Source organism: Phyllobates terribilis, unplaced genomic scaffold, assembly GCF_046119375.1.
Source record: "Phyllobates terribilis strain yellow unplaced genomic scaffold, ASM4611937v1 Scaffold_117__1_contigs__length_5270597, whole genome shotgun sequence".
In the NCBI taxonomy this organism is placed as follows: Eukaryota; Metazoa; Chordata; class Amphibia; order Anura; family Dendrobatidae; genus Phyllobates; species Phyllobates terribilis.
The window spans coordinates 4,848,209-4,863,569 of NW_027362877.1; the positions used below are offsets into that span (position 1 = coordinate 4,848,209).

The window sequence follows — 15,361 nt, forward strand, 5'->3', positions numbered from 1 at the left end:
GTTGTTTCACACTTTTTTGTTAAGTATATAATTCCACATGTGTTAATTCATAGTTTTGATGCCTTCAGTGTGAATGTACAATTTTCATAGTTATGAAAATACAGAAAAATCTTTAAATGAGGTGTGTCCAAACTTTTGGTCTGTACTGTATGTATATATTTTATTATTTGGCAAAATAATGTGTGTGTGTGTGTAAATAAATAAATATATATATTTTATACAAAAACATTTGTTCTAATTTTGGGAGACAAAGCAAAATTAATGGGGACTTCAATCTGAGATCCGGGTGTGGTGGTAATAAGTGTAAGTCTCCCTTAAAGGGATGTTTGTTCAGAAGAATATGTATTATGGAGCTTTTCTGTGGAGTCTGACCAGACAATCTCTCCTTGGCTCCCTGTGTGCATCAGTAAGCTCCCATGACCCCGGTGCCTGCTCTCTAGTTGTCCTTTCTACACATTGATAGGTACTAACCGCTGCGTACCGGGTGCTCCCCACAACACCGTCCTTCCGGGTTCTATGACTTCGTACGTTAGTCGTACATGTGCCCTTTTTTCCTCCTTTAGAGTCAAACGCAGAACTTGCTGCCTATTTTAGTGTTTATACCGAGGCAGATGTGGAGATTTATCTCTATTTAAAGAAGAAGAAAAATGCGGTAACCCGTCTTTTAATAGATCAGGTTCTCTCCTCTGAGTGATCCCAGAGGATCCTGTCCAGGAGGGAGGCCGTGTCCTCATGGTGACATCATGAGCTCTCAAAATGCAATCACTGGTAAATGGTCACTGTCCTTCCCCCAATCTCCATACAGTGAATTAGGAGAGAAGAAACCGATAGATAGAAATGTGGAGCTTTCTCCAGCTCCTCTGTGGTTCCATCCCTGGAGACGGAACTTGGAGAAGTTGTGTTTTTTAGTACGGCTCCTCCATCTGACTGACGAGGGTCTTCTCTGTCCCTCTCCTCAGGGTCCTCATCCTCTCTGCAGAGCATTAGGTTTTGGCCTTGCTGATTATCACTTCATACTTGAGGCCCACAATGTGCTGGGTCCTTGGTACCGGTGGTGAGGACCACAACAATGTAATTTAGTCCCTGATACATAAATATAGAATTACCGGTTCTGAGAGACGAGTCTCATATATAGACAGATACACGGCAGGTCATGTATTCAGTCTGTGTGTCTCCACAGATGGATCCAGGAGGAGAAATCCACCAGAGAGATGTCCCCGTCCTCTGTATCCCCAGGACTGTCCAGAGGAGAATCACAACATCCCGGAGGATCATCAGGTAGATGACACTGAAGTCCCCACAACATCTGACCATGACGTGATGGGATTTGAGCTCATGTTACATTGTTCTTTTTAGGATGAAGATCTGATTGATATTAAGGTTGAGGTTATACATGGAGCACAAGAGGCGACCGCAATATGGGCCGATCAGCAGGGTGAGGAGGGGAGACTGTCATGTCGGTTCTGTGGCCATCTACTACTACTCCCATCATCTCATGATCACATGATACAATCTACAGTGGCATGTAAAAGTTTGGGCACCCCTGGTCAAAATTACTGTTATTGTGACCAGTTAAGCAAGTTGAAGATGAAATGATCTCTAAAAGACCTAAAGTTAAAGATGACACATTTCCTTTGTATTACCCTTGGACATTTGTGTGCTCAGATAACTTTGACCAATGATTCAGACTTTACTTCGCCTGTTAGGGTAAGGGTTCGTTCACTATCATCGTTAGGAAAGGCCAGCTTTATAAAAACCCTGCCTACTCTAACAATGTGCCAAATAAACAGCAGCCATGGCTTCTTCTAAGCAGCTGTCTAGCACTCTGAAAATGGTGGAGGCCCACAAAGCAGGAGAAGGCTATGAGCAAAGCGTTTTCAAGTTGCCCTTTCCTCAGTTCAAAATGTAATAAAAAAATGTCAGTTAATAGAAACAGTGGAAGACCAAGCAAATTTTCAGTAAGATTGCTAGAGAGGCAAATCAGAACCCCCGCCTGACTGCAAAAGACCTTCAGAAAGATTTATCAGACTCTGGAGTTGTGGTACATTGTTGTACTCTTCAGAGACACCTGCACAAATATGGCCTTCATGGAAGAGTCATCAGAAGAAAACCTCTCCTGCGACCTCACCATGAAATTCAGCGTCAGAAGTATGCAAAAGTACATCTAAGAAGGTCTGATGCATTTTGGAAGCAAGTCTTGTGGACCGATGAGGTTAAAATAGAGCAATGATCAAAGTTGTGTGGAGTAAAAAGGGCACAGAATTTTAGGAAAAGAACATCTCGCCAACCATTAAGCATGGTGGTGGATCAATCATGCTTTGGGGTTGTGTTGCAGCCAATGGCACAGGGAACGGGTAGAGGGAAGAATGGATTCCATTAAATTTCAGCAAATTCTTGATGCAAACATAACACCATCTGCAAAAAAGCTGGAGGTGAAAAGAGGATGGCAAATGATGATGATACTAAACACACGTCAAAAGGCGCAAGCTGAAGGTTTTACAATGGCCCTCATAGTCCCCTGATTTGAATATCATTGAAAATCTGTGGCTAGACCTCAAAATAGCAGACGATGTAAGACGACCCAAGAATCTCACAGAACTGGAAGAATTCTCCAAAGAAGAATGAATGAAAATCCCTCAAACAAGAACTGAAAGACTATTGTCTGGCTACAAAAAGCATTTACAAGCTGTGATACTTTCAAAAGGGGGCGTTACTAGGTACTAACCTTGCCGGGTGCCAAAACTTTTGCATTTGCCCATTTTCCCTTATTGAATTTTTTTTTAAATGTAAAAGATGAAAATATATATAATTTATTATGTATTGTTTTGCCTAAAATACAAAGGAAATGTCATCTTTAACTTTAGGCCGTTTAGAGATTATTTCATCTTCAACTTAACTGTTCACAATAACAGTAATTTTGACCATTGGTGCCCAAACTTTTACATGTCACTGTATTCTGTCACTATGTGTTTCCTACAGATGGACTCATGGAAAGAAATCCACCAGAGAGATGTCCCCGTCCTCTGTATCCCCAGGACTGTCCAGAGGAGAATCACAACATCCCGGAGGATCATCAGGTAGACGGTGCTGAGCCCTGTACCGGATCTGTATATGGGGGGACATTTCTGATCGAGGTCATAGATGTCACAGATTTTGGTGGTTTCTTGTATTGTGCTGATTGTTACATCTGATATATCAGGAGGAAGATCCGACTAAGAATAAAGAGGAGGATGAGACAGAAGAAGAAGTGATGACGAGGGGGGGATCAGCCGTGTGTGAGTGACGGGAAGGAGGAGATTCCTGTAGATGTTTCCACAGGTGTGTAATAATGACCGGCGTGTGATGATGATGGTGATGACCGGCGTGTGATGATGATGATGACTGGCGTATGACGATGATGATTGGCTTGTGACTATGATTAGTGACGTGTGATGATGATGACTGGCGTATGACGATGATGATTGGCATGTGACTATGATTAGCGGCGTGTGATGATGATGACTGGCGTATGATGATGATGATTGGCATGTGACTATGATTAGCGGCGTGTGACGATGACCGGTGTGTGATATTGTATGGAGTCTCCGGTGCAGTGAAGCTTTATCACAGCAGAAGCGTCCGGTGATGGCGCGGCTGCTCCTGTACAGAGTCCGGTTGCGCACCGATGAATAACTGGGCCGCATTCACACCTCTTCTTAATGATTTAATAAGCACATTTTTAATTTTCCTAATTGTGTTTTTAATATTACTTCCATCTTTTATTTTCATATTATTCTTACACAAGTCTCATGCTGCCATATAAATGACTGAGCTTGCGATTCGGACAGAACCCCGGGGGAAGATTCCATATAATGAGGCGCTGTGGACGCCGTCTGGCCTATGATCCAGTGATGTCCATCTTTTTCAGCGTGCATAAAAGCGCAGTCGACCAGAGGCTAGACGGAGTCCAGTGTAACTCTGCTGCCTCATTATTCTGAATGGATCCCTCGGGGGTGTCATCTGAATCATGTATTTTGTAGATTTAGATGGAAACCCCGATATACAGTGGGTACGGAAAGTATTCTTACCTCTTTAAATTTTTCACTCCTTGTTTTATTGCAGCTATTCGGTAAGTTCTAAAAAGTTCATTATTTTCTCATTATAGTACACTCTGCACCCCATCTTGACTGAAAAAAACAGAAATGTAGACATTTTTGCAAATTTATTAAAAAAGAATTCAGACCCTTTGCTCAGTATGGAGTAGAAGCCCCTTTTTGAGCTAGTACAGCCATGAGTCTTCTTGGGAATGATGCAACAAGTTTTTCACCCCTGGATTTGGGGATCCTCTGCCATTCTTCCTTGCAGATCCTCTCCAGTTCCATCAGGTTGGATGGTGAACGTTGGTGTACAGCCATTTTCAGGTCTCTCCAGAGATGCTCAATTGGGTTTAGGTCAGGGCTCTGGCTGGGCCAGGCAAGAATGGCCACAGAGTTCTGAAGCCACTCCTTTGTTATTTTAGCTGTGTGCTTAGGGTCACTGTCTTGTTGGAAGGTGAACCTTCAGCCAAGTCTGAGGTCCAGAGCACTCTGGAAGAGGTTTTCATCCAGGATATCTCTGTACTTGGCTGCATTCATGTTTCCTTCAATTGCAACCAGTCATCCTGTCCCTACAGCTGAAAAATACCCCCATAGCATGATGCTGCCACCACCATGTTTCACTGTAGGGATTGTATTGGGCATGTCAGGAGCAGTGCCAGGTTTTCTCCACACATACCGCTTAGAATTATCACCAAAAACTTCTATCTTCGTCTCATCAGACCAGAGAATCTTATTTCTCATAGTCTGTGAGTCCTTCATGTGTTTTTGAGCAAACTCTATGCGGGCTTTCGTATGTCTTGCACTGAGGAGAGGCTTCCATCTGGCCACTCTGCGATAAAGGCCCGACTGGTGGAAGGTTGCAGTGATCGTTGACTTTTGTGAGCTTTCTCCCATCTGCCTACTGAATCGCTGGAGCTCAGCCACAGTGATCTTGGGGTTTTTCTTTACCTCTCCTACCAAGGCTCTTCTCCCACGATTGCTCAGTTTGGCTGGACGGCCAGGTCTAGGTAGACTTCTGGTGGTCACAAACTTCTTCCATTTAAGGATTATGATGGCCACTGTGCTCTTAGGAACCTTGAGTAATGCAGAAATTCTTTTGTAACCTTGGCCAGATCTGTGCCTTGCCACAATTCTGTCTCTGAGCTCCTTGGGCAGTTCCTTTGAGCTCATGATTCTCATTTGGTCTGACATGCACTGTGAGCGGTGAGGTCTTATATAGACTGGTGTGTGCCTTTCCAAATCAAGTCCTATGAGTTTCATTAAACACAGCTGGACTCCAATGAAGGAGTAGAACCAGGAGGATCACAAGGAAATGGACAGCATGTGACTTAAATATGAGTGTCTGAGCAAAGGGTCTGAATACTTATGCCCATGTGATATTTCAGTTTTTCTTTTTTAATAAATTTGCAAAATTGTCTGCATTCCTGCTTTTTTTCAGTCAAGATGGGGTGCAGAGTGTACTTTAATGAGAAAAATAAATGAACTTTTTAGAATTTACCAAATGGCTGCAATGAAACAAAGAGTGAAAAATTTAAAGGGGTCTGAATACTTCCCGTACCCACTGTAAGTGTTCAGCGTACAGCACAGGATAAATATGATCCAAAATGTTCTGTACCCCAAAATGCCACCATTAAGAGCCTCTACTCAACCCACAAAAAACAAGTCCCCACTCAGGTTCATCATCTGTAAACAGTAATATAGGGGGTGTCCATATCACTGGTAGCACAAAGGCTCTGGAAAAGTGACTTGGCTCCCACTTAAAGAAATCCAGTGACATCTGCGCTCCCAAATCCAAATGCCCCCTCCTCCTGGGCCCCACCGTGTGCAGTTAGCATCCACATGTTTGGCATTACTGTAGCGAGGAGAGACAATTTATTTCTCCACAAGGCACTAGCTGGGAATCATGTACTGGGCGCTACAACGTAAGGGCACTACAATGTACCGGACACTACAATGTACTGACCACTATAAGGGAATATTTGCATTTTCACTTCACAACATCCATTACTGCTCATTTCTGGAAATCACCCATGGAGTCAAATTCATCACTACACCTGTAGATACATTTCCATAGGGTGTAATTTCCAAACTGGTGTCACTTGAGGGGGGATTCTGCTCTTCTGCCACTTAGGGGCTCTGTATATGGAGTCTGCAAGCTGTTCTACTAAAGTTTGTTCTCCAAGAGTCAAATAGCGCTCCGTCCCTCCCGAGTCTCGCCATGTGGCTAAGCAGTACAGTACAGCCACATATGGTGTATCGCCCCGTTCAGCAGAAATTGTATAAAAAATTATGTGGTCATTTTTACCCATTTTCCCTTGTGAAAATGTAAAATCTGGGGCTAAAATAATATTATAGTGGAAAAATGTATTTTTTTTTTCTTCACCGTTCAATTGTATAACATTTTGTGAATCACAATTACCTTGTATTCATTGGGAAAGTGCGCGGTGGATGCTGGGTGTGACGCGTGGGGAAACCCCACCCACAGCCCGGCATCCACCGCGGGGATCGCATCACCGAGTCACGCCTCACTTGACGTGACATCAGGGGAAGCAAGAGCCGGCTGCAGCCGGGGGTCGTGTGATGCCGGTGAGTGGCCAGCGATAGCGCCGCTCACAGCCAATAAAGACAAAGCTAGGTAATTAGAAAAAATCTTCTCTCAACGGGTTAATTACATTGGGGGCATTTAGTAGTGGACATCTTTTTTAACTGCGTGGACACTTTTCTATACTAAGGGCAAGATACGAAGCTTGAGAGAGTGAAATGGCACTGGAGGTACATTAAGGGAACCTGTCATCAGTAATTACCACTTAAAGAACTATTTGCTGTCTAATCTCTGCCACCTCTGACTTGTGCCAATGTCACCAGTTTATAAGTGTCATTCACTTTACCCGTCATTGTGTTAATGTTATGGCATGTAGTTGTCCTCCTTATTACCTGTACTTTCACTGACGAGGGTCTTCATTGTGAGCTCCAGAAAATACATTCAGAAATCTCTTTTGTGTTGAAGAAAAAACTCACATCTAATTCATCTTTCATCCTAATAGGAAATCCTTGTGAGAATAACGGTTCATCACTGAACTGTAAAAAAGAAGATCTCATGAAGCACTCTAATGGAGAAAACCTCATCACCCTTCCTGCACCTCCTGGACTTCACAGCACTTCACATTCTTATAATCCTCCTAATCATGAGGAATCATCTCCTGAGCAATCTCACATTATTACCAAAAGTCCAGGGGACAAAGTGGATTCAAGATTTCAGTGTGACAAGAAATTTACAAAAAGCTCAGATTTTTTAACACACAGAAAACACAAAGGAAAAAAGCCATACTCCTGTCCAGAATGTGGGAAATTCTTTACATATAAATCACAATTTGTTATACATGAGAGAATTCACACAGGAGAGAAGCCATTTTCTTGTTCGGAATGTGGGAAATGTTTTGGAAGTAAATCAGAGCTTGTTAAACATCAAAGAATTCACACAGGAGAAAAACCTTTTTCATGTTCGGAATGTGGGAAGTCCTTCAAACATAAAGGGAATCTTATTACACATCAGAGAATTCATACAGGAGAGAAGCCATTTTCATGTTTGGAATGTGGGAAATGTTGTAAAAATAAATCAGACCTTGTTAAACATCAAAGAATTCACACAGGGGAAAAGCCGTATTCATGTTTACAATGTGGAAGGTGCTTTACAGAGAAATCACAACTTGTTAAACATCAGAGAATTCACACAGGAGAAAAGCCGTATTCATGTTCAGAATGTGGAAAGTCCTTCACAGGTAAAGGGGATCTTATTATACATCAGAGAATTCACACAGGAGAGAAGCCATATTCATGTTCAGAATGTGGGAAATGTTGTAGAAGTAAATCAGACCTTGTTAAACATCAAAGAATTCACACAGGGGAAAAAACTTTTTCATGTTTACAATGTGGAAGGTGCTTTCCAGATAAATCACAGCTTGTTATACATCACAGAATTCACACAGGAGAAAAGCCGTATTCATGTTCAGAATGTGGGAAATGCTTTACATTTAAAGGGAGTCTTATTACACATCAGAAAATTCACACAGGAGAGAAGCCATTTTCCTGTTCAGAATGTGGGAAATGCTTTACATTTAAAGGGAGTCTTATTACACATCAGAAAATTCACACAGGAGAGAAGCCATATTCATGTTCAGAATGTGGGAAATCCTTTACAGATAAAAGGAGTCTTATTCCACATCAGCGACTTCACACAGGAGAGAAGCCATATTCATGTTCAGAATGTGGGAAATGCTTTACAAATAAATGGAATCTTATTACACATCAGAGAAATCATACAGGAGAAAAAACATTTTCATGTTCACTATGTGAGAAGTCCTTCACAAATAAAGGGAATCTTTTTACACATCAGAGAAATCATACAGGAGAAAAAACATTTTCATGTTCGGAATGTGAGAAGTCCTTCACAAATAAAGGGAGTCTTATAACACATCAGAGAATTCACACAGGAGAAAAACCATTTTTGTGTTCACTATGTGGGAAGACCTTCACAGCTAAAGGGCATCTTAGTAGACATCAGAGCATTCATACTGGAAAGAAGCCATATTCATGTTCAGAATGTGGGAAGTGTTTTAGTTATAAATCAGATCTTGTTAAACATCAGAGGATTCACACAGGAGAAAAGCCGTATTCATGTTCAGAATGTGGGAAATGTTTTACAAATAAAGGGAATCTTGTTATACATCAAAGAATTCACACAGGAGAGAAGCCGTATTCATGTTCAGAATGTGGGAAATCTTTTATACATAAATCATACCTTGTAAAACATGAGAGAAGTCATACGGGAAAGAAAGCATAATTATGTTCACTGTGTTTTATAAAGTTTAATAAGCATTGTTCAGCATAAATGAGTACACCCCCTTTGATGAGTAAGATTTTATTTAATAGCTCACTGAACACAAGATCAATTTCTACAATTTTGTCAACACTAAGTTTCATAGAACATTTTTTTGTAATCAAAACATGAAAGTAAGGTTATTAATATAACTATCATTACAAAATCTTCAGTTTTACTCAAATTAGTTGATGCAAAAATGAGTACACCCCACATCAAAAGCTACTACATCTATTATTTTGTATGGCCTCGATAATTTTAAAGGACGGCACCAAGTTTTCTAGGCCTGGAATGAACAAGTTAGTGACAATACTATATCTATCTTTTATCTCTTTTTCGATAACGAGCTCTTAGAGCCTGGATGCTGGATGGAGCGATGACAACTTGTCTCTTCAGAATCCCCCATAGGTGTTTGGTTGGGTTCAGATCAGGAGACACTTGGCCACTGAATCACTGTCACCCTGTTCTTCAGAAATGTAACAGTGGCCTACCAAGGGAACAGAGTGATGGCAGCATCTTCTTTGTCACTATAGAGCAGAACATCTGTGAATTCAAGATACCATCAATGAAATGTAGCTCCTCATGCAGCCGCACATAAGGACACGGCCACCACCAGGTCTCACTGTAGACCCCATGCATTCTCATTGTATTCCTCCCCTCTTCAATGTTATACAGTTTTGAAGCCATCCGTTCCAAAAAAAACATTTATCTTGGTCTCATCACTCCAGAGTATAAAGTCCCAGGAGTCTTCATATGTTTCCGCATGTGTCCTGGCAGATTGTAGGGCGGCTTTTTTGTGCATGGGATTTAGGAGAGGCTTTCTATGTGGACAACACCCATGTCTGTCATTACTCTATAGAAAACATTGTCTGCTTTCAGCTCATCTCTCAATGCTTGGATGAAAAATCACAGTTGGGAAGGAATGGACGGGACAAAGAAAGTTACTGATAATCCAGCACTTGTTTTCCAGTGTGAATAAAACCAAAAACTTTTATTGAACAAATCAAATTAAAATCATAGAAACATTAAAAAACAGATAGGAGCAAATCATCTCTGCGTTTCAAACTGGTATTTCATAGAATCATAGAATGGTAGAGTTGGAAGGGACCTCCTGGGTCATCTGGTCCAACCCCCTGCTCAAAGCAGGATTCACTAAATCATCTCAGACAGATGTCTGTCCAGCCTCTGTTTCAAGACGTCCATTGAAGGGGAACTCACCACCTCTCGTGGCAGCCTGTTCCACTCATTAATCACCCTAACTGTCAAAAAGTTTTTTCTAATATCTAATCTGTGTCTCCTCCCATTTAGTTTCATCCCATTGCTTCTAGTCTTTCCTTGTGCAAATGAGAATAAAGATGATCCTTCTACAATGTGACAGCCCTTGACATATTTGTAGACAGCTATTAAGTCTCCTCTCAGTCTTCTTTTTTGCAAGCTAAACAGTCCCAAATCCTGCAACCGTTCCTCATAGGACATGGTTTGCAGACCAGTCACCATTCTGGTCGCTCTTCTCTGAACTTGCTCCAGTTTGTCTATGTCTTTTTTAAAATGTGGAGCCCAAAACTGTACACAGTATTCCAGATGAGGTCTGACCAAAGAGGAGTAAAGACCAATAATGACTAGACGTGATCTAGACTGTATGCTTCTGTTAATACATCCCAGAATTGTATTTGCCTTTTTTGCTGCTGCATCACACTGTTGACTCATGTTCAGTCTATGATCTATTAGTATACCTAAGTCTTTTTCACATGTACTGTTGCTTAGCTCTATTCCTCCCATTCTGTATATGCTTTTTTCATTTTTATTGCCCAGATGTAGTACTTTGCATTTTTCCCTGTTAACAACCATTCTGTTGGTTGCTGCCCACTGCTCCAGTTTATTTAGGTCTTTTTGAATCCTCTCTCTCTCTTCTCTAGTATTAGCTATCCCTCCTAGCTTTGTGTCATCAGCAAATTTAATCAGTTTACCCTCAATTCCTTCATCTAAATCATTGATAAAGATGTTGAACAATACAGGTCCCAGGACGGAGCCCTGTGGTACCCCACTTGAGACATTCATCCAGCTGGATGTGAAGCCATTTACAATCACCCTTTGAGTCCGATCACTAAGCCAGTTATGAATCCACCTAACAGTTGCCTGGTCCATTGCATACTTGGTCATTTTTTCAATAAGGATGGTGTGAGATACTTTGTCAAATGCTTTGCTGAAGTCAAGATATACTATATCTACAGCATTTCCCTGATCCACCCAGTCAGTGATTCTGTCATAGAAGGAAATTAAGTTAGTCTGACATGACTTGTTAGTTATAAACCCATGCTGACTCTGGTTAATCACTTCATTCTTATCCAGGTACTTACATACATGTTGTTTAATAATTTGTTCAAAGATCTTTCCTGGTATAGAAGTCAGACTCACCGGCCTATAGTTCCCTGGGTCCACCTTCTTCCCCTTTTTGAAGATAGGAACAACATTTGCTCTTCTCCAGTCTTCTGGGACTTCTCCTGTTCTCCAAGAATTTTCAAAGATTATGGAGAGTGGTTCTAAAATTTCTTCTACGATCTCCTTCAGTACTATGGGGTGTAATTCATCTGGACCTGGAGACTTGAACTCATTTATGTTAGCTAAATATTCCCTCACAATCTTTCTGTTTACAGATAACTTGGATTCTTCTATTCCTTTAAAAGGACAGTGAAGATCAGTTGATGTTACATTTTCTTTCTGAGAGAAAACAGATGCAAAATAGGAATTAAAAAGTTTGGCCTTCTCAACATCCTCTCTTACCATTTCTCCATTTTCATCCTGTAAAAATCCTATAGCATCTTTGACTTTTCTTTTACTTTTGACATACCCCCAAAATCCTTTTTTATTGCTTTTGACATCTCTTGCAAGCCTTAATTCATTGTCAGCTTTAGCTAACCTGATACATGCCCTGCAGGATCTGCAGACTGCATTATAATCTTCTTTAGATATGCCTCCCTCTTTCCATTTAATAAACATTTCTTTCTTTCTTTTTAGCATGTGTTTAAGTTCTGTGTTCATCCATCCTGGTTTCCTTAAATGCTTCCCATTCTTCCTACTTTTCGGGATTGTTAACGATTGTGCTTTGAGAATCTCATTTTTAAAAATTTCCATCCTTCCTGGACATTTTTGTCCTTAAGGACATCCAGCCATTGGATCCCTCCTATTCTCTTTCTGAGTCTCTTAAAATCTGCCTTTCTAAAATCTAACCTTGAAGTTTGAGTCTTCACATGTCTTCCTCCTCTAGTTATCCAAAATTCTATAATAGCATGATCGCTGCCTCCTAGGGTCCCAGCCACTTTTACCTCCTCAACCATTTCCTCCTTGTTTATAAGGATTAGATCCAAAGTAGCAGATCCCCTTGTTTTCTCCCCTACCTTTTGGAAGATAAAGTTGTCAGCAAGAGAGGATAAGAATTTTCTTGACCTGTTAGTTTTACTTGAGAGAGATTCCCAACAAATGTCTGGATAGTTGAAATCTCCCATGACCACTACGTCATATTTTTTTGAGAACTTGGTCATTTGATACATAAAGAGTTCATCCATATCTTCAGCTTGCCCAGGTGGCCTGTAGTAAATGCCTACAATGGTGTCCTTTCCGTTGTTCTCTCCTTGTATTCTTACCCAAACAGTTTCCACAGAACTCCCAGTCTCTGAAGCTTCAATCTCTGTGCAGATATACGCTTTTCTAACATACAATGCGACACCTCCTCCTCGTTTATCAAGTCTGTTTCTTGCAAATAAGTTGTATCCTTTTAGCCTTTTATTCCAATCATGTGTATCGTCCCACCAAGTTTCAGTGATTCCAATGACATCATATTTCTTTTCCTGCGTTAGTAGTTCTAATTCTCCTTGTTTGTTGCCCATGCTTTGTGCATTTGTATAAAAACATTTTAGTTTGTGATTGGTTTCTCTTCCTCCCATATTTTTATTATTTAAATTGTTTTGTCTTTGTTCTTCCTTTCCACTTCCAGTAGCAGAGATCTCTGTTATTTGTGTTCAGTTATTCTTCATGACATAATAAATCACCAGTAACCGGCTTCTTATACACATCATAGGGTCTAATGCACAGCGGAGACCCCCAGCCCCAAATGGACGTGTGCAAGTATGTCTACATTACCCCTATGGACGATCATATGTCCACAACAAAAAGCATCCGTGCAATAGAAGAATGAAGTGTCTGCATCTATAATGTGTATATTATGTATAATTACTATAAAAGAGGAAAAAACACAATTCAGTAAATGGATACAAGGTCTGAAGGAAGATTCATATCACTGGGGAATCTGGAGTCCAATTCCAGAATCCACAAGGCTTCTCTGGGGTGTACTTTTTATACCAATCTCCCCCCTTAGCTGGTCTGGTGACATATTCAATACCCACAACTGTAAAGGGATTAATCCCTATTGTGTTGTATGAGATGTTGTGATGCTGCAGATGTATTACGTGTTGTGGGGCCAAGAACGTCCCTAACGTGTCCCCCAATGCGGTGACGTAAGAGTCTGACCGTGCCCCCCACATATTACAGCAGACAAGCTTCACATTGTATGGTGTCAATGGCGTGTGGAGCTACAACTAATGAGATGTCGGATATTATAGGGTTTATTATGGTTAGTAGATGCAGACATTTTTGCTTTGTGCACAGACTTGCACAAACCACATTTATTTCTCCCACATTCAATGAAACCTTTGGTGTTTGTCCTCCACGTGTCAGTTGGGTTTCTTGTTGCTGGATCCTTGTCGGTGTATAACATAGGTAAATGTTTTCTGGTAATATTCACTATATTATAGGAATCTTCTCTGCAGCCAGTATTGAATGTAACTCTAGACTGATGGATGTTTCCTTTGTGCGTTTTCAGTAATATATGAAATATTGGACATTGTGGGTGATTTTCCTTTAATCATTCTATTTGTTTGGCATTAAGTACAGCCGATACCAAACCCTCCTCCAAAAGACAATGTAAGGGGGTATTGTATGAATTAGTAGGATCTCCATCTAGAGTGCGGCATATATTAGTATCGTCACCCATGTTCATAACCTCCGGCTCATACAACCCACTATCCAGAGCTGTGATCGAGCCCCCTTTATCTGCAGCTCTAATTACTTTATTAGGGCTGTGCTCAGGGCCGTATCTGGCATTCATGCTGCCCTAGGCACTTTAAGTTGTCACGCCCCCTACTGGTAATTCATACTAGAAGTGCTCACACCCTTTAGGCCCCCTTCACACGTACCGGAGACACACACGTACACCCATTATAATCTATAGGCTGCGCACATGGTCACACGGACCGGACATGTCCGTTTTTTGCCGGCAGCTCGGACGTCAGTACGTCCTGCATACAGATGACATAAAGTGTGACATCCGCACACACGTCTGTGTGACACGTGCCGGAAGAGAGTGCAGAATAGAAATGACAGATATTTAGGTGTTAGATGTGCAAAGATCGAGATAGATATCCATGAGATATATAATTACTGCCCTGTGTGTGGAGTTTACTGTACTTGTGTTTAGCTAATAAATTAAAAAAGAGATGTGGAATCCTCCCTATTTTTGATAACCAGCAAAGGTAAAGCAGACAGCTGTGAGCGGATATTATCAGGGTGGGAAGGTCCTCGGTTACTGGGCCCTTCCCAGCCTAAAAATACCAGCCCTCAGCCGCCTCAGAAATGGCGCACCAATTCAGGTGCTTTTCACGGCTCTTCACGATTGCCCTGGTGCGGTGGCAATCGGGGTAATGGTGGTTAGGGTTGATGACAGCTGTGATTTGTCAAAAAACACAGCTGTCTTCAAGCCCTCAGGTTAGTAATGGAGAGGGAAAGGAAAGAGATCCCGGCACTCACCTGTAGTCAATCATTTATTCCACATCCACAAATCTGCAAAACGTTTCAGCTCCTCCAGAGCTTTTGTCAATTGTGGGCAATCACATAGAAATACAACATTTATATAGAAAAAAAAACAAGGAAATGACATCACAATGAAATAAAAAATGAAGAAAACTACAAACATTCATATAATCATATTAGTCTCATTATATAAAATATACACTGCTCAAAAAATAAAGGGAACACTTACACAACAGAATATAACTCCAAGTAAATCAAACTTCTGTGAAATCAAACTGTCCACTTACGAAGCAACACTGATTGACAATCAATTTCACATGCTGTTGTGCAAATGGGATAAACAATAGATGGAAATTATTGTCAATTATCCAGACACCCTCAATAAAGGAGTGGTTCGGCAGGTGGGGACCACAGACCACATCTCTGTACCAATGCTTTCTGGCTGATGTTTTGGTCACTTTTGAATATTGGTTGTGCTTTCACACTCGTGGTAGCATGAGACGGACTCTACAACCCACAGAAGTTGCTCAGGTAGTGCAGCTCATCC

At 41.1% G+C, this 15,361-nt stretch overlaps 1 pseudogene; it reads left to right on the forward strand.

Annotated features, from left to right (window-relative positions):
- Window positions 1-15,361, forward strand: part of LOC141201518 (uncharacterized) — a 147,333-nt pseudogene that overhangs the window by 100,773 nt on the left and 31,199 nt on the right.